Here is a 21,077-nt window from a genome sequence, read left to right on the forward strand (position 1 = left end):
ACAGAATATGTAGTCAAGGGTCTTAAAAGACTTTATGATCAAGAGGCTGAAAACATTCTATGATCAACAGTCTGAAAAAAACTTTATGATCAAGAAGCTGAACGATTATATAAATAAAAGGCTGAAAAGACAATATGATCTAAAGCTGAAAGGACTATATGATCAAAATGCTGAAAAGACTATGACCAAGAGGCTGAAAAGTCTGTAAATGAATGGACTGTAATCAAGAGACCAAGCAATCTGAAATGAACAGACCAAAATGACAGCAGCCAAGCGACTAATATTATCTTTATCAGGGAACCAACAGATATATGATAAGTGGTCAATAAGTCATTATTTCGGGGACATTTAATGAATATCGTTGTTTCAAACAGTGTTATTAGGAGAATGAAATAACTATGATAATGTCTAAAATAGACAAAAAGTTTAAATATTATCCTAGTCCAGAACAAACATATTCGGTGGCCTTAACCTTTCGTTATCAAAAAACAAAACAATGATGATCTCATAGAGGAAACGCACTGTAGAGTCGTCATTATTGTGGACATTTTAAAGAAACCAGGAAATTATATAAATGATTTTATTTTCATTAAAGTATTTTAAGCGCGAGTCGATATAAACATAGAAACAAAGTTTGCAGTACTATTGAATAGAAATGCAGGCATTTCCAATCAAGTGTGTTGTAGTTGGAGACGGGTATGTTGAATGATTTCATTTTAGATTCATCACTTTGCTTCTAGGCATTTTGTGATTGTAATAGAACTCTTTGATTCTTGTTTTGATGTACAAAACTCAGGCACAACATCGGCAATTATTCGTGTTGATACATATAACAATTTCATGAAAACAAATGGGAATGCATTTAAAACAAGTTAGATTTCAATTATTCAAACTGAGCTTTAGTGTGGTGTTAGTTTCAGCACAACTGAAAAAGTATAAGACCTTGATTATGTTTTACAGGAACGTTGGGAAAACATGTCTTCTCATGAGTTACACTCAAGATGCCTTTCCAGGAGAGTACATTCCAACAGTGTAAGTCAAATGTCAAGCAGATTTGTCTTTCTTAATATCTTAACACAGAAAATGCTGGTTTTTTGATTTAATATCATCTGTTTAATACGTTATTGAGCAGTTACTGAATTTTATTTCACAATTGAAGGGAAGTTTAGTCATAAGAATGGTGTATTCTAATCAACCTATCGTATAGTTCAATTGTGTACATTTTTCTTATACACAAATATGAATCATTTTTTGTTTTGAATGGTGATTCAGAATCAGTCTATCGTTCATAAGATTTATGAAGGGTCATATTTAGGTATCTAAACATCAGTTATGCTGTTGGCTACTGGATATTATATCTTATGTTTTATAATATATATCAACAACAAATAAACGAGCATTTTGATGTATATAATCTTTAGTCTACACGTAACAAGCAACTTGAATGATGCTTTTTTAAATGTTTATATTTCTGTTTCAACATCTGTTTCGTCGCCCTGATAAAAACAAAAAGGGGGGTTGCGTCTTCATTGCAATTCAACAGCAGACACAACCAAACAGTCCGATATTTGTTTTTCTTGGGTTCAAAAGGATATTCTTATACATTTTAGGAACTCTCTTAGTGCTGTATAGGGGACATAAAATTCTTCACGTACTTTGACTCATTGTTGATATAGTTTCGAGTCCTTTGGGATCATGGAGTCCGGTCATTTTTCTGTATAACAGGGTTCCGCAAAAGCCGCGCGTTCGAAGTTTTGCATATTTCGTTACCATTCATAAACAAACTCAATCAACCCGAAACTGCAATATCTTTGATCATTGCATTATATGCTTCCAAATGATATTCGTTTAGATTCCATATATAGGATATTAAGAGTAAAATTATTTTCGTTTTTGAATGGGTGCTGTGTCACAGTTTTATATTATTGCAGGTTCGATCATTACCAAGCAAATGTAATGGTAGACGGACGAGTCTGTTCACTAACGTTGTGGGACACTGCAGGACAAGAAGACTATGACAGGCTAAGACCTCTTTCCTATCCGCTTACAGTAAGACATTTATTGATATCTTGGTTTAAACAATATTTATGGACATAATTGCAATTATTGTTATAATATTACAAATATCAATATAGAAGATTGAGTAGAAAGCTATAAGCATTTTTAGAAACTTTCTCCATAATGATATCTTACGTCGATGAACATCACATGTATATACTAGATGTGTATTATAGAAGTATTGTTCTTCGAGTTCATATCCTGTCAGACTTCAATTCAGAAGTGAAAAACCTACTCTGTTATTTTTATTTTTACTTCGTTTTAATTTATGGTGATGTCGGATTTCAAAATGTCACCATAAAGTATGATCAAATTGCAAAAATATTCTAATCTGCCCTTTGAAGAGGTCATTGTTCAGTCATTTACACCTAAAAGGAAGCCAGACTGTTGTGAATACTTATAAGTCCATTAATTATATTGACAATTAATAATTATATGTTAAAAGTCCGTTACTTGGATATAAGCTATTGACTAAGCATAAAAACTTACGGTCGGATATTAAAATCCCACGACATTATACAATGCACACTCTCACTGTGAAAATAAAATATACTTAGTAATTTAAATGCTTTCTCCAGTCTTTTTTAATATTAAAAAACCCATAGCATTCAACTTGTTGTACACCGTTACATCTAGTCATTCACGAGAAAATTATCCAGCGAGTGTATATGCGTGTTCAACCAACTAAGGTAAAACATTGCATACATGTAATTCAATTGTATTTTTTTATGTCAACCGATCCAGCGACTTACATCACTTATGATTTAAACTTATATTGATCGCCTCGATAACCTAGTGACAGAGCGTTCGCTTCGAGTGCAGGTCGTTGGTTCAATCCCCAGCCGCGTCATACCAAAGAAGTAAACAAAATGGTACCAGTAGCTCCTTTGCTTGGAGCTCAGCATTGAAGAGAAACCGGCCTCTCTTCTCTCATACCCTCGTGGCAATGGATCCCATGATGTTGGTCTGTTCTGGTCGCAAAGGCTGAATCACTTGCCGCCAGCAGGCTGAAGGTTAAATAATAAATGTACTGTCTACAATTACACACTATATTTATATCAGAAATGTCAGTTCATGAACAACAAGAAGTAACTATTCAAAATAAAAAATGTCAAACAGGAAAGACGCAGCCATCTATAAAACACTACCCGGAAAATTTAATATAGATACGCAAATGAATACATGTCCACACCGCAAGAGCACACACGTATACACGGATACAAATAAATGCAATAATAAAAACATATAGGTAACAAACAGACACACATGATACGAACAACACTGTTAACATTGCTTCAGTTTTTCCATTTTTAAAATACTAAAATAATCTTGTAAATTTTCATGTATACATTTGATAAAACGTAACTGTTGTGACCTTTATAATTTCAGGATATTTTTCTTATTTGTTTTTCTTTGGTGAGGAGGGACAGTTTTGCAAATGTTACACAAAAGGTAAAATAGCATATGGACATTTGTCACCATTTCATATACCGGCCCACCACAGTGGGAAATAAGTTTTATATAGTTTATAAAGGGAGATCATAGAGATCCCGTAAAGGCATATATAAAGATATGTTGACTGTTTATCTTTATGACCTATAATTGTGTCGGTGCGACGTTAAATCCAACAAAATAAATAAATAAATTTATTGGAGTGTGTGTCACTCTGAGCAGTATCTCATACACGTATAGGCAACTGAAAGAATCGTCGTAGTTTTTTAATATAACAAGTTGCATTGCTTACATTTAAGAATATGTTCATTAGAAAAGTTGAAACAGGAAAAATATGAGGCACAGATGAACCATCACTTACTGCTCAGCCATTATTCCCTTTTCTTTTTTCATATACTAATAACGAAAATGATTTTGCCTTTGACAGTGGTATCCCGAGATCAAACACCATTGCCCTGAACCTCCAGTTATATTAGTGGGAACAAAAGATGATCTGAGGGAGCAGAAAGGTCCAGAAATAGGATACAGGCATTATGTGGCAACATCTGAGGTAAGGTGTCTGAGATAAAAACAAAACCAAAACTTTTTTAACAATAGCTGGACTAAAATATTACAAACTGAATATATGAAAGTCGTATTTGAATTTATAAAAAGGTAAGGTTCGACTCCCTAGTAGCACTAAGCATAGCAAGCACAGACCCACATCGCAAGGAAAGAACAAAAATAAACTGTAGCGGAGATATATAGCAGACAGGTTGCTTCTAAAAAGTCTGTTGTTTATTATGACGCAATAGACTGGCCATATGCTTATAGGAAACAATCATTGTAACGTTACGCAATGTGTTAGTCTCATCATTTGATAAATATGACTAATATATTTTTTTTAATTTCAGGGCGCGTCTCTAGCTCGTCAAATAGGCGCGGTTAAATATTTTGAATGTTCTGCAAAGACACAGAAAGGTATAAAACAAGTTTTTGATGAAGCTATTAAGGCAGTTTTTGTTCCAAAGAAACCAAAGTGCAGGAAAAAGAAAAGGTGTACATTTCTTTAGTGCAGAAGTGCGATGAATAATATTTACTATACATTTATTAATGACAAAATTTGAAAACACCATACACTATACATTACGTGGCATAGCACAGAACAGTCCTTTAGTTATATGAAAAAGGGACTGAATAAAAATCATTCATTTGGTGAGGACTTATTGACGTGATACATTATTGAAAAGAAAACAAAACAAGTGACAAGCGGTGATTAAAGACAAAATGAATGCACTAAACTTGTTCCAGAAGTTATTCAAACCCTCAAACTAGTTGGAGATGAGGCAAGAACATTGAAACTAATTGTACTTTTCATTCGTTCAAAATGAGCATATACCTTTACCACCATTGCAAACACATTCCAGAGCGATTTGACTTTCTCCACGATGAATGATTTGGTATAGTAATTACATATTCCCTACAAAACAAAATAATGGTGGTCAATCACATTTGAGCAACATTTTACGACATTTTTAAGTTTTCATATATTCTGTTAAAGATTTATTTAAGGAATAAAAAGACCCATTACATAGAATTAAATCCTCTTTTGAAATGTACATTTTATTTATTTTTTTTTTAATAATAAAATGTAATTACCTCCCTTTAATATACAACTATTTAAAAGGTAGTATATTTCTTTTGGTTTCGATTTGATTTCTAGTTTTACATTTGTATTTGATTAATGTGTGATATTTCAACTATATGGAACAAAAGTCAAGTTTGAAAATGTGACAGCTTTAGAACGCATCTATTTTCAATATATCTCGGCTGCGCACCGAGATAGATACAGGGAGGTAATAAGGATTTTATGAACTTGCATTTCTTATTAATTTTGGCAAAATATGTTCCTGTGAATGCAAATCTTTGACCACTTTAATACAATAGTGCAGATATTCAAATTATTATTGTAGGCAAAATATGATTATTATGCCCCCCTTCGAAGAAGGAGGGGTATATTGTTTTGCAGATGTCGGTCGGTCGGTCGGTCTGTCGGTCGGTCGGAATGTAGACCAATCCGTTTCCGGATGATAACTCAAGAACGCTTGGGCCTAGGATCATGAAAGTTGATAGAGAGGTTGGTCATCACCAGCAGATGACCCCTATTGTTTTTGAGGTCTGTATGTCAAAGGTCAAGGTCACAGAGACCCTGAATAGTAAAACGGTTTCCGGATGATAACTAAAGAACACTTGGGCCTAGGATCATGAAAGTTAATAGGGGGGTTGGTAATGGCCAGCAGATGACCCCTATTGATTTTGAGGTCAGTATGTTAAAGGTCAAGGTCACAGTGACCCTGAACAGTAAAACGGTTTTCGGATGATAATTCAAGAACGCTTAGGCCTAGGGTCACGAAAGTTAATAGGGAGGTTGGTCATGACCAGCAGATGACCCCTATTGATTTTGAGGTCAGTACGTCAAAGTTCAAGGTCACAGTGACCAGGAACAGTAAAATGGTTTCCAGGTAATAACTCAAGAACGCTTGGGCCTAATGTCAGGAAAATTAGTAGTTATGTTGGTCATGACCAGCAGATGACCCCTATTGATTTTGAGGTCATTAGGTCAAAGGTCAAGGTCACATAGGCCAGGAACAGTTAAACGGTTTCTGATCTTCTTGTCCAAAACCATATGGCCTAGGGCTTTGATATTTGGTATGTAGCATAATCTAGTGGTCCTCTACCAAGAATGTTCAGATTATTTCCCTGGGGTCAAATATGGCCCCACCCTGGGGGTCACATGGTTTATATAGACTTACATAGGAAAAAACTTTGAAAAACGTCTTGTCCAAAACCACAGGGCCTAGGGCTTTGATATTTTGTATATGACATCATCGAGTGGTCCTCTACAAAGATTATTCAAATTATTCCCCTAGGGTCAAATATGGCTCCACCCTGGGGATCACATGGTTTACATAGACTTATATAGAGAAAAACTTTGAAAATCTTCTTGTCCAAACCACAAAGACTATGGCTTTGATATTTTGTTATGTAGCATCATTTAGTGGTTCTCTACCAAGTTTGTTCAAATTATCCTGCTAGGGTCAAATATGGCCCCGCCCCATGGGTCATATGGTTCATATAGACTTATGTATAGGGAAAAACTTAGAATCTTCATGTCAATAACTTATATCATTCAAATTTGGACCACATGTATAGTTTTGAGTGGCAAGATGAACCTTGACATGAGTTGACCTTGATCTTGACCTAGTGACCTACTTTCACATTTCTGTAGCTACAGCCTTCAAATTTGGACCACATGCATAGGTTTGTGTACTGAAAAAAACTTTGACCTTGTTATTGACCTAGTGACCTACTTTCACATTTTTGAAGGTACAGGCTTCAAATTTGGACCACATGCATAGTTTTTTGTTACAAAATAAAATTTGACCTTGATTTTGACCTAGTGACATTTCTCTAGCTACAGCCTTCAAATTTGAACCACGTGCATAGTTTTGTGTACTGAAATGAACTTTGATCTTGAGATTGACCTAGTGACCTACTTGCACATTTCTGAAGGTACAGGCTTCAAATTTGAACCACTTGCGTAGTTTTGTGTTCTGAAATAAAATTTGACCTTGATTTTGACCTTGTGACCTACTTTCACATTTCTCAAGCTACAGCTTTCAAATTTGGACCACATACACATTGTTTTGTACCAAAATGAAATTTGACCTTGATTTTGACCTTGAACAAGTCTTGAAATTTGGAACATTCAAAAATGGCTCAGTGGATGGCGCCAAGATCACTCTGTAATCTCTTGTTAGGTTAATAGGTTAAAGGTCAAGGTCAGATTAAACCAGAATGAACTTTTGTTTACAGGGAGCATATAATTTCTGTTCCTTGTGCAATTACTGAATGCATCAAGGGGGGCATTTCGTGTTCGACGAGCTCATGTTTAATTTATACTTATGCTAAAATAACGCTATCATGGTTGGGCAACCAGCATAGGAAAATCAAATTTAAAAAGTACTTTCGGTGAAAATCCGAGACGGGTGTTAACAACTAACTGAACACAAATAACTGTAAATGATCAGCTTGTTAAGTTTTTAACAAATCAATTTGTTGACCAAAATCTGATTAACCACGTTTCAATGGGAAAAAGTAGGTCGTCAAGTGTCCTTCATGCATTCTTATCAGTCATTCTTTCTCAAGTGTCTGTATCACTGGTGGCCTCAAATAAGGTTTCACGGGCGAAACAAAGAAGTAAAATTAGTTTCACGTTTTCAAAACATTTAAATTAAAATTCAGACAACCAAGTGCATGCCTAATTTAATTAAGTAGTCATCTGACTACTTTATAGCAAGTATAAAATCTATATGTTTTTAATCAAATTACATATATATTACAGGTTATTGAGTAGCCGTTTGTCAGTGATATTTAAAAACTATTTCAAATAATTTCAACTACAGTGCCGCATAGATTTATTTTGTATTTATTTATCGTCATTTTTTTTTATATTTTGTCACTTCATTTTTTGCAGCTTTTCAACATATTTTATTTTGTGAAAAGACGACGTAATGACACTAAAATTATTATTTTTATCATTGGGTGTCTCGTTATACATTGTACTTTATTTGTTCTCGTTTTGTTGTAAATATTGTAGCTGCAGACATAATAGACCTATTATGTTGTAATCAGCTTAGAGGGTAACAAAGAAATTTTCAATAGTGTCTTATTTTGAGCCGGAAAAGATATTTTACTAATGGATCGAAAACGGAAAATAACAATAATTCAATGTTAACAAGCAGATGCTGCCTTAATTGAAAATGATGTGTTCTTTTTCTTGTCTTTCTTCGGAGATAGTATGAAATAAAAAATGCTTTTTTTTTTTATTACGGTTCAAACATTTTTACTTGTTTATTGCTTAATTGATGGAAAAAGACATGGAATCGGATAAAACGTATTTCAGCAAATGAAAATACCACAAACTTTTCCATAATAATACTTACATTTTTTGGTACCTAGGTCTATCGAAAATAAGGAAGCAGCTCCCATTTTGCAATGTATATAAGTGGCCTGATCGTTCCCTCCGGTTTGTAGTCGACACTACTGTAAAGTGTCCGTCCAGCCTTATTAGTACACACTATCTAGATCGAAATAAAAAAGTATATTTTGCGGACCACAAGCACACATTCTGCAAAAACAAACACTAGAAAACCAAAGTTATGACGGTTTTCTATTTGGGGTCGAGTAATGTAAAGAGAGAAAACAGTAACCTATTACTTAAATCAGCACGTAGCTCTTCAAACGTAAACATCCGCAATCGTGGACGCAGACGTCACGAAAATGCAAATAAAGCTGCTGGATGTCTTATTTATATTGTGTTTTGTTATACTTTTGTTGAACATTACTTTTCAGAAGCCTGAGTCTTCCGAATGTGACTTATAAACTTAATAGTTTCTGAACCGATTTTAGCCGGATTTTCGATCTCGAATATGGTAAAAACAATGTTTGAGCGAATATTCAAACATTTTACTTTCTGCTCCATAAAGGTTTTATGCATAGATTAATTCCATGGTTGTATGGATAGTAACTTTAAGATAGTAATACTAAAGTAGAATTTAACCACCGGATGACATAACAACAGTTTACCGGCACCCAATTGGCTTCCATAATACTTTTAATTGTATGACAAAACAGAAAAAGCACCTGTCCTAAATGGAGAATATGCTTAACCACATGACTTTCAATATGGTCGCGGGCATATTTAAACGGTGGTAACAAAACAAAAGATTCAATACCCTTTATATAAGATCGATCACATGTTGTTCAAATTTATGGCATATATATGTGAAAATAAGTTTCTAGAAAATATTTAATAAGAATGAAATTTATTACATGACTTTGTGTTTCAGTGAATTATTGAAATATAAGCGTGAAATATATCTGGTATTTTTACACTGAAAAGACACTATAAAATGGGTAAATTAAGTCAACATTTGAAATCAAAAGAAAATTTGTTTGTTTTACCCTCGTGAAAATATTGCATTTGGTGTTCACTCGTGAAAGATATTTCAATCTTATATTCAAACAAACAAATATCATCTTTATATTTATATTCATGTCAAATCAATTGACATCCACTTTATAATTAGAGCCATTTCAGACGGTGTATTCCCAAAGTATAAATTGGAACCTCAAGAAACAAGAACAACTAATCCCTATGCTATCAAAGCAAACAACGATAAATATAAGGACACAAAGTCAAACCTGTTTTAAATGCTGTTCTGTCCAATAGTTAAGCTAAGCCAGCTAGGGGGAAGTTCGTACGATAAAACAGAAAACAGAAAACGAAACTCTGAAACAAAATAAAGATGTCTCGGTTTCTAATATTAAATGGAACAGGAAGTGATAGTCTTACTTTCTGATGTCGAGTTGAGCAGTTTTTTTCTATCTTTGTGATTTTAGTTTAACACTGTTTTTAACAGACGATATTTTATACTGGTTTATGTATATGACTGTCAGTTTACTTAACCAGTATTCCGGAATTTTCTACCAGTATAAATATTTTTATACAAGTAACTGACAATTCATCCCCATCTCCCACCTCCTCATACACAGCTTGGGAGTAATGTACGTGAAAACTTTGTCACAGAAACATAAATAAAATCTGAAAAGTAGATCCCTCGGAAGCATCGAGAACAAGGCACTTCTGGTCCGGGATTTTAACATCACCAGACCTCTTGTTACAAAATTCTGGCCGATATATCCTGCAAATCTTGTTACATCGTCAGATTAACGTCGTTTTAGGGGACGTCCACTAATAAAATCTGGGTCCGGCAAACGGAAACATAAATTCTAACACGATCCGCAGCAATTGCTATATAAACATTATAGCAAAATCGCCTATACATGAATCTACGATAAAGTGTGGTTGGCTGTTACATTTCACCCCCTACGATTGTGACATAAGAGATTCTACTTCTTTTCCATTATATACCAGTTATTTCAGAGCCAAACGGTTGAAAACAACATTTCAGAAACATAATTATGATAAAAAAAGTCATACTGACTTACGAGTAGGACCGTAAAACACGTTTTGATCTCAATGAGCGAATTCAATTAGCTCAATTATGATTCAGCGGTGACGTCATAAATGTATGACATAAAGAATGACGTCATAATGATGTGACGTCATATTAAAGTTAACCTTGTAACTCGTAGCACGGGGTCAACTAACCTAATCATAAATATTTTGCGAGCTGTTAGATAACTAGTTTATAAAAACTTCTCAAAATTCTAATAAAAAAGGAACAAATATCTATACGTTCCATTGGCAGTGCAACACTTTCTAACCATGGGGGTAAATTGTAACTGCATATGATCTGAATGACGCCTTCCGCTGAAAATGTAGTACTGTAAAATGCAAATTATTTACGTTTGTTAGAATCGAAATAATAAATATGTTCCAATAATTTTATCAGTTAATAAAATATGAGCAGTCGTTCGGATGCAAATAATTAAACACTCGTGCTGCGCACTCGTGATTTAATTATTACGCATCCAAACTCCTGCCCATATTTTATTAACTGATAAAATATAGGAGCAGATTTAATATTTCTTAATCATGAAACAAGTAAATGACGATTTTTATGATATGGCTTTCTTAAAATTGAATAAAATAACAAAACTGTTTCACATGAAATTATCCCAAATAATGCCTAACAATTGCCTTAAATCATAGATAAATATTTTAAAGCAAAAACACCGACAATGTAAAGTTGACAATATGATAGAAAACAGGTAAGTTACAACAGTGAGAAGTTTAAATAGTATAACATTGTAAAATCTTTTTTATGCGCGAACATGTCCTGTCCTATAGATTCCCATTAGAAAAACGTTATTGTGGTTTAATGTTTTCAAATAAGGCCAGAAAAAATGTAAAGTAAATACGGCTCAGATTTATTATCTGACATGATCTAGCATATCTTTGTTTTGTAACATCCGGGTAAGAATTGAGAATTCAAGACTGCATAAATTGTTATTTGAACATACAGCCGTAATTACAAATTATACAGTCATGCATTATGAAGCTTAAAGCATTGAATTCACACAAAATAAAAAGGAGTCAGTCGGTTTAAAAAGATATAACAGAGTTCTTTAAAACTTGCGAGGTCCTTTTTTATATTTAACAATTAAATTATGTGTTGTTCAATGTTAAAGAACAGACAGTCAAACCGAGTGTGCTATGATTTTGCTTGGTTGCATTCTATGCTTCCAAAGGATCTTTTTACAGATTTTATTTACTATTTCATAAATGATAAATCTTAAAGGGACAGACAGAGCGTATTATATAGCTATTAAAAATCAAGTAAACGCAACATAAGTTACTTATCAAAATATTGTAATAACTTTGTGCACATATAAATATTAAGTACTTGAACATTCGCTGTACTTCAAACTATAAACCGATTTTTTGATTATTACAATCACTAACTTCCTGCTGAAAAGGAAGTTAAACTGCTCAACATGTAGCTATAAACACTTCAGTACACACTTTAACATCTTCCGTATACAGTATTAGTATTGTTGTATCACGCGAAATATTTGAGAAAATCATAAAATGTAGGACGAGTAGAACATTTGATATGTTATATATGGATCACATGATTAACGTAATATAAAGGAAATTTTTAATATAAAAACATTACTGTAAACAATGCAGGCGATTAAATGTGTGGTAGTTGGTGACGGGTGAGTAACATTAGAGAGACTTTGGCTTATATTTATTTTCTTACTTTGCGCATTGTTGTCATAAATTTTATATACATTCCCTTTGTTTTCATTTGACTAGGTGTTACGCCATTTTTAAGAATTATGTTGTGGAGGAGAAATAGACGCATTGTTAAATTGTCAAGGAGAATTTACGCTGCGCCCGGGGATCGAACTCGCGAACTCTCCACTATTAGTATTGAGCTCTACCTACTGTCTGTTTGTTTTCATGTAGAAGTGAAATATCTATCAGATGTAATACTGCGCCACGAGTGAAAAAGAAAAACCTGGTGTTCACAAGTGAAAGATATTTCTAACATGTTAAAAGAGACTTTCTTTTCATTTCATGTCTTTAAAATACTTTTTATTATATTATACTAGTTTTAACATGCAATATCACGAGCATTGGGCAACGTTACTTCTGGTAAAACTGTTGAATATTATTTTCATATTACACTTCAATATATATCATGGATCACATATCTTAATGTTTTATAGGTATTTATGTACTCCTGTTTCTTTATCTGATGTAATATTATTACGGAAGGAATGCCCGATTATTTACATTGTTCTATTCTTACGCATTCAAGTGTACTTCCGTTAACAGTGAAAATTATGAAATGAAAATCACACCATTTGAAACAGTTGTAGTTATGAATACAATCTATATATTTATATTTCAATGAACTACTGAGAAAAAAAAAGAATTTGATACACGAGACAACATGTTGGATAGATTTATAGATACTTAATGAAATTATTCTAGATTCAAAGTTTGTCCATTTTATCTACAAAATATCAGTCATATAATTTTGATGTATTATATAATGTTGTTTACAAAATCTTTAATCTTTTTAATACCAGTGCTGTGGGAAAGACATGCTTACTCATCAGCTATACGACAAATGCATTTCCGGGGGAATATATACCTACAGTGTAAGTATCTAGCTATCTTTTCAATCATTTCACCAGCATCTTTATCAACGACGATCTTGCACTAAAGTCGACTACACTCCCATTGTAGAACACAAATACACACTCATAAGATAGGAAAAATATTTAGCAGTGGTGTATTTGATACGTTAAAAAATATCATAAAAAGCGAATGTCTTAACATGCTATATGTTAGATGTATTTACAAGCTTTTGTAATGTAATAACATTAAGACTGTCGAGGAAAATTTTGAAACAATAATGTCGCACTGGAAGTCTGACGGGAATACAAAAACTCGATTTTATAGGGTTAAATGTTTAAAGTACTTCTAGCAAATTACTTGGAAACAATGAAATTATTAAATATGGGACATTTCTATCTCAAAGGATATTGTTAAAATTTAAAAATAATCGTACTGATCCATCTTCTCTGATGTGAAATAAGAATGTTAAAACGTCATTGATTTCATATTCACGAACCAATGTCGCTTCTAAGTCAACCACAGAAAACGCGCTTTCATCTACAGTAAGGGCACCCATTGAGATGCCGCACAAAGGTGGAGAAAATATCAACTAATCAAGTATTGTTATTTCATAAAAATAGCGAAAAATTTTATGTAATACTAAGCGTGTTCATATATATCTATAAGTATGTAATACTAAGCGTGTTCATATATATCTATAAGTATGTAATACTATCTATAAGTATGTAATACTAAGCGTGTTCATATATATCTATAAGTATGTAATACTAAGCGTGTTCATATATATCTATAAGTAATTAATACTAAGCGTGTTCATATATATCTATAAGTATGTAATACTAAGCGTGTTCATATATATCTATAAGTATGTAATAATATCTATAAGTATGTAATACTAAGCGTGTTCATATATATCTATAAGTATGTAATACTAAGCGTGTTCATATATATCTATAAGTATGTAATACTATCTATAAGTATATAATACTAAGCGTGTTCATATATATCTATAAGTATGTAATACTAAGCGTGTTCATATATATCTATAAGTATGTAATACTAAGCGTGTTCATATATATCTATAAGTATGTAATACTAAGCGTGTTCATATATATATCTATAAGTATGTAATACTAAGCGTGTTCATATATATCTATAAGTATGTAATACTAAGCGTGTTCATATATATCTATAAGTATGTAATACTATCTATAAGTATGTTATACTAAGCGTGTTCATATATATCTATAAGTATGTAATACTAAGCGTGTTCATATATATCTATAAGTATGTAATACTAAGCGTGTTCATATATATCTATAAGTATGTAATACTAAGCGTGTTCATATATATCTATAAGTATGTAATACTAAGCGTGTTCATATATATCTATAAGTATGTAATAGATGAAGTTTACATCCTTTATCTATGACAGATCGGTGGTGACTTCACACTTCAAACTTCATACTTCACAATTCAGAATTCAAACTTCAGACTTCACACTTCAAACTTCAGACTTCGCACTTCATACTTCACACTTCAGACTTCGCACTTCATACTTCACAATTCAGAATTCAAACTTCAGACTTCAAACTTCACACTTCAAACTTCAGACTTCACACTTCAGACTTCGCACTTCATACTTCACACTTCAAACTTCAGACTTCATACTTCTCACTTCAAACTTCAGACTTCACTGCACGCTTCGCACTTCGTAGATTAAATATCACGTGACTTGACGTCATCTGCTTATTGTGTATTGGCATAGATGTGTATGTCATTTCTTATTTTAGTTTTAAGTATTATTGATTGTGTACATTTTGAATGTTCTAGGAAAATAAACGACTTTTCGAGTTTAGATTATATCACTTGTTGATATTCGAAAAATAAAGGGAAATTCACTGTCTGTCGTCTGTCCGTTCAAAATCTTCTTGAGAAAAAACTATTGGAATAATTTTTTAAACAATCTCACGGAAATGATACATGGGTACGGTGTTCCGTTTGGACAATCGTGACTTTTTATTTAATACTAAACCGCGATGCACGATGGTACGATGACGAAAACGCGATGGTGCGATTGCACGATGGATAATGAAACAACGATGGTACGATGGTGAAAACGTGATGGCACGATGATAAAATCGCAATAATGCGATGGTACGATGGTGAAATGTCGATGTAATATCGCGTTTCATCATCGTACTATCGCATTATCATCATCGTATCATCGTTGTTTCACCATCGTGCCATCGCGTTTTCACCATCGTACCACATCTTTCCGGTTAGAAATGCGTAGTCCCATACACTTGTATTTTTGTCAACATGAATGTATCTCAATATATTTTGTGAGACGAAATTTACCATTTAGTGTAATAGTCACATGGTATTATTCAAACTAAGTTTATTCTTGTTAGGATGTATAAAGTACATTAATAGTGCAATGTGAAAATGAGATTGTATCAAGTCTGTATTTTACTGACACATATATTGTACCACTGCCCATAACCACCGGAAGGCGATGGTACGATGGTGCAAATGCGATGGCACGATGGTACGATGGTGATAACGCGATGGCACGACGATGAAAACGCGATGACACGATGGTAAAAACGCGATGGTACGATGATGAAAACGCGATGGTACGATGATACGAAGGTGAAAACGAGATGGTACGATGATGAAAAAGCGATATTACATTGACATTTCACCAACGTACCATCGCACCATCGCGATTTCATCATCGTGCCATCGCGTTTTCACCATCGTACCATCGTTGTTTCTTCATCGTGCCATCGCGCCATCGCGTTTTCGTCATCGTACCATCGTGCATCGCGGTTAAGTATTAAATAAAATGTCACGATTGTCCAAACGGAACATCGTACATGGGTGACGCACATACAAATTGCTAAAACAATTTCATTCAATGTAAAACTGTGGTTGCCATAGTAAACGAAAGGAAAAATATGTTTAAAAATCTTCATCTGTAAAACAGAAAGGCATAGAAATTAGATATATGGTGTGTGGCATTACCTAGCGGTCTTCTAGTATTAAAGGTATTCAAATCATGCCACTGGATTCAAAATTATCCAATCCGAGGGACAGTACTTTTAAACGGACTTATAAAGGAAAACCTTTTTAATATTTTCTTCTCTTACAACATATTATACTATACGATATTCATTTAAATTACGCCTCTGGAGTCAGAAGTAACTCAGCCATAATCATTATGCTACTTCATTATGCCCAATCTCGGTAATTCCAGGTTATTCTAAAAATAGAAAAAACGTCCGAAAAAGACTTCACACTTCAAACTTCAGACTTCAGACTTCACATTTCAAACTTCAGACTTCACACTTCAGACTTCACACTTCATACTTCAAACTTCACACTTCAAATTTCACACTTCAGACTTTCCTATTATTTGTATCTGTATTAAGCATTATATATATGAAGTGTGAAGTGTGAAGTTTGAACTGTGAAGTATGAAGTGTGAAGTCACCACCGGTCTTTCGTTATCCCTACTTTACTATATTGCATCTTAAATGCAATATCCTGTTAAAGGATAAACATGATAAAAATAAATTTACTTGATGTGTGTTGCGATGCTATGAGGTTAAAACGTGATGTTTTACATGATGTCTTAAATTCATTGTTTAAAACAGTACGTAGAAGCATGTTATGATTATTGCAAAAACATACAAATTGTGAATCATGCTATATATCATATTGTTGGTGACAGATTCGACAACTATTCTGCCAATGTTATGGTTGACGGTAAGCCTATAAACTTAGGGCTCTGGGATACAGCTGGCCAAGAGGACTATGACAGACTCAGACCACTGTCCTACCCACAAACGGTAGGTATTTAGGAGCGATATATATATATATATATATATATAGAGAGAGAGAGAGAGAGAGAGAGATACTATTCACGCGCACCCGTCCGCTTAGCTCAATAGGGAGAGCGCAGACCTACGGATTCCCGGATCGTGAGTTCGATCCCCGGGCTGAGCGTATGTTCTCCGTGACGATTTGATAAAAGACATTGTGTCTGGCATCATTCGTCTTCCATCTCTGAAGGTGGGAAAGTTGGCAGTTACTTGCGGCGGACATGTTTGTACTGGTACATAATCCAGGAACACCAGTTTTGTTAACTGCTCGCCGTTACATAACTGAAATACTGTTGAAAAACGGCGTTAAACCCATAACAAACAAAAGCACGCGCAAAATAAATATACACGATACCAATCAAAGAAATTTATACACCTTATTCAATGCTATCTCTAAATGAAAAGATACATGTATAAGTCTCGTTGAATTTCGTGCACTTTCTTCCGGATTGACCTTAAACGCTTATTTTTGTCATTATTGTTGGAGAAATCTATACTTTTCTACAAGATTGTAGTTGTTTAAAGATTGTGAAATTAAATTAAATTCAAGCCCAAAAGCATGTTTAGTGAACACGCATTTAAACTATGATGTGCATGTTTTAATACTTTAAATGCATCTCGCTATAATTGATATACAAGACGCAATTCTTTTTCAGGATGTCTTCCTCATTTGCTTTTCACTGATTAGTCCAGCCAGTTTTGAAAATGTGCGGGCGAAGGTAAATTGTTTTCTGTTTACCCATGTCTCGTTTAGTAATTATGATACTTTGTATCGAATTTAATGTTTGCATTAATCCTTTGTAGTATTTTTTTTCAATATAAAAACCATTTTATCAGCTAAGTATTTCATTAAATAGAACTAGCCTTGAGCTAATAATGATCTCATATAAACTTTGAAAGCTCAGTAAAATATAACTGTACTTCAACTGTACGCTTTGTCGGTTGAATTGACTGGCTTTCTGTGTTCTACTTTGTCAGGCATACACAGAGATTGGACCACATAACTTCCGTAAGATAACGTGACGAACTTTTTAACACTATCGCTATAATCTGTCCCTTTACCGCAAGTGAAATGTGCTCAAAACGAGGTATTATTATAAATCTAACTTGGAATCGTACAGCCTCGATCCAACTGACACTGGTTCAAATCCAATAAATGGCCGAATGTGACTTTGCACAGTCCTAAAGCATACGTACTGATATGAGAAGCCTAGCGAAGTTAGGTTTAGCTGTAACAACATTGCCTTAAAACGATGTTGAATAGCGCTATATTGTAAGTTACCTTACACAAAATTACTATTATTTAATATATTAAAGTGGTATCCAGAAGTGAACCATCATTGTCCAGACACTCCTATTATACTTGTGGGTACAAAACTGGATCTGAGGGATGACAAAGACACCGTGGAAAAGTTGCGAGAAAAGAAACTAGCACCACTCACTTATCCACAGGTTTGTATGTCCGTTGATTTTGATATGACATAAATCAACTTATTACAGTAACTACAATGTCTGTTTTGTAATTAATCAATCGGTCGGTCGGTCCGTCCGTCCGTCCTTCCGTCAGTCAATCAATCAATTCGTTCTTCTCAAGTTTCCTTAAGTTTGCGAAGCTGCAATAGAAATATATCTTTAGAGCATAAAATGTAGAATACATGTTTTACGAATTAAATTATCTAATTTTGAATTCACTAGGTATTTAGTGATTCTATGTTAACATATTCAAAGGAAGTATCTATAAAAACTATAATTGCTTTCTTCTGTTCTTTGCGAATATAATGTGTTCTACTGTCAATACATATTTATCATTTCAGGGTCTAGCATTAGCTAAAGAGATCAATGCAGTGAAATATTTAGAATGCTCAGCGTTAACACAGAAAGGCCTAAAAACCGTTTTTGATGAAGCCATACGAGCAGTACTGTGTCCACGACAGAAAAAGAAACCGAAATCTGGCGGATGTCTACTAGTGTGAACGCTTTTATCATCATAACATATGTGTATTAGCCTTACTCTGACACTTATTAATATCCATAAATTGACTAATGTCATAGAACAACAAAAACGTACCCTAAACTTCTTAAGTTCAATTCTTGTTGTGAGGGCTATAGAACATTGTACACAGCAGCTCTTTAAATGCATCGCAGTCAGTATGATTGATATAAAACACATTATCATAACTTTGAGATTTCAATGAAATATATTTCTCTCAAACCTAGGACTAATTACTACTACTAACGTTATGCTTGTCTCGACTATTTCCCTTTAGTGCTGGTAGAGACTTTACTAAAACTAAACCGAAAATAAATCGATAAATATGTAAAACCATTCGGAGTGTGTGATTTCATTTGTTGCCGCTATTTTCTGTCGGCCACAGTTACATTTTTATTGTAACTGTATAAGCATATTTAAACTGCTGTAGTTTACCGTACGAATTACAATCCACGTTGCAATGAAAGCGACTTAATGAGTAAATTTTATTACAGAAACATTTATTAAAAAATTAGGACATACTGTACAAATTCTTACATAACTTTTAGCTTTTATCGAAATATTTACCGGCCCCAGATTCAAATAGCGGTCGTGTAACAGTTGCGGTCATATACGCTTCTCTCAGATTTTACAAGTTTTGCTGATTTTTGCTTTATCCAACACAAACCATAACTCGTGGAAACCGTATAAAAATTATGCTGCATGCTGTGTTATAGTTAACTGGGTTTTATTTTTCATATTTGCATTGATCAGAATACATAATTACAACCTTGACTCCATTTTATATGCAATTTGAGACATTTACTTGAAATATATTAATAACAACGTAAAGAAAACACCTGTTTTCTGTTTTGGCGGTGGGGTTGGGTGAGGGACAGGGCTGTTATGGGTGGGTGGGGTAGATGTTAGGAATTGAATGAGGAAAAGTTAAAAAACAGTGCGAGAGAGGTCAGTGTAAGGAATGATTTTTTCTAGCAATGTATTTTCCATCAGTGGAAAATACAATATCTGATGCAGGAACAAATATACTGCCAGATTGTCTACATGGAAATGGTTATAATTTTTGATTTATCTTATCACTGTAAAGTAATTTATACTTATTACATTCAGAATATCTCAGTTAGAATAAAATCGTAACTGTTTCATTAAATGGATACACAGGTAATTTATGAATAAAAAAGTTAAATCCTTTAAATATTGTGGAAACTTATATAAACAAGACATATTGTTGCTTACATTGACGATATGGGTGCGCAATTTTCATGCTTTTGCTCACCTGACCTATGTATGCCAGTAAAGCATAACAAAAATCGCTATAAAATATGACATTCCGTATTTCCTTTTTTGATGCTACTTATTATTTTGGAAAAGTTAAAATAATTAGATTCTGGGACAATTTATCATATGCTTACGCAACACCACATAAAGAATAGATATAATCAAAGCAAAATTTAATTTAACAAAACGGTCTCTCTCTCTCTCTCATTTAACAAAACGGTCTCTCTCTCTCTCTGTTTCCTTAATTAGTTAAATAAAATTAATCAGAATAAGTATTTCATTAATATTTTTCTTGAAAAAGTATCTCTTTAAAACATTCGTGTCATTTGCAGTCTATATGTCTATTTTTAAAATGTAAGTTGCATGGATTACAATTCCATGCAATGAAGAGCCATCTGCCAAGTTAATAAAATATCTGTTTTCTAAACACATGTATGAAATTTCAAACTCTCCCTTACTCCCGTGTGGGTGTGTATTGTGTGCGTGAAGGCATAATATGTGTGCAAGTTAAACATCCAAAGGGACCTACGTGACCAAGTTTGCTGAGTGTGAAAATTATTTAATGTGAGGACTTACGGAAGGTCAGTGGTTCTACCAAGGTGTCCGGCTATGCCTTGAATAATGCCAAAGGAGCCAGGGCTTTTACGGCACCAACAAAAGCTGAAAGTTGCCATATAATTTTGACGGTTTGACACTAAACACAAAAGTAAAAGTATCCGTGACATAAGACGGAAATCCACAGTAA

The 21,077-nt window shown here is 33.6% G+C and overlaps 1 pseudogene; it reads left to right on the top strand.

The window, feature by feature from the left end:
* The first annotated feature begins 639 nt into the window (after positions 1-639).
* On the top strand, positions 640-19,828 carry LOC123562357 (uncharacterized; annotated as a pseudogene).
* The last annotated feature ends 1,249 nt before the right edge of the window (positions 19,829-21,077 follow it).

This window comes from Mercenaria mercenaria, chromosome 2 (genome assembly GCF_021730395.1).
Source record: "Mercenaria mercenaria strain notata chromosome 2, MADL_Memer_1, whole genome shotgun sequence".
Classification (NCBI taxonomy): domain Eukaryota; kingdom Metazoa; phylum Mollusca; class Bivalvia; order Venerida; family Veneridae; genus Mercenaria; species Mercenaria mercenaria.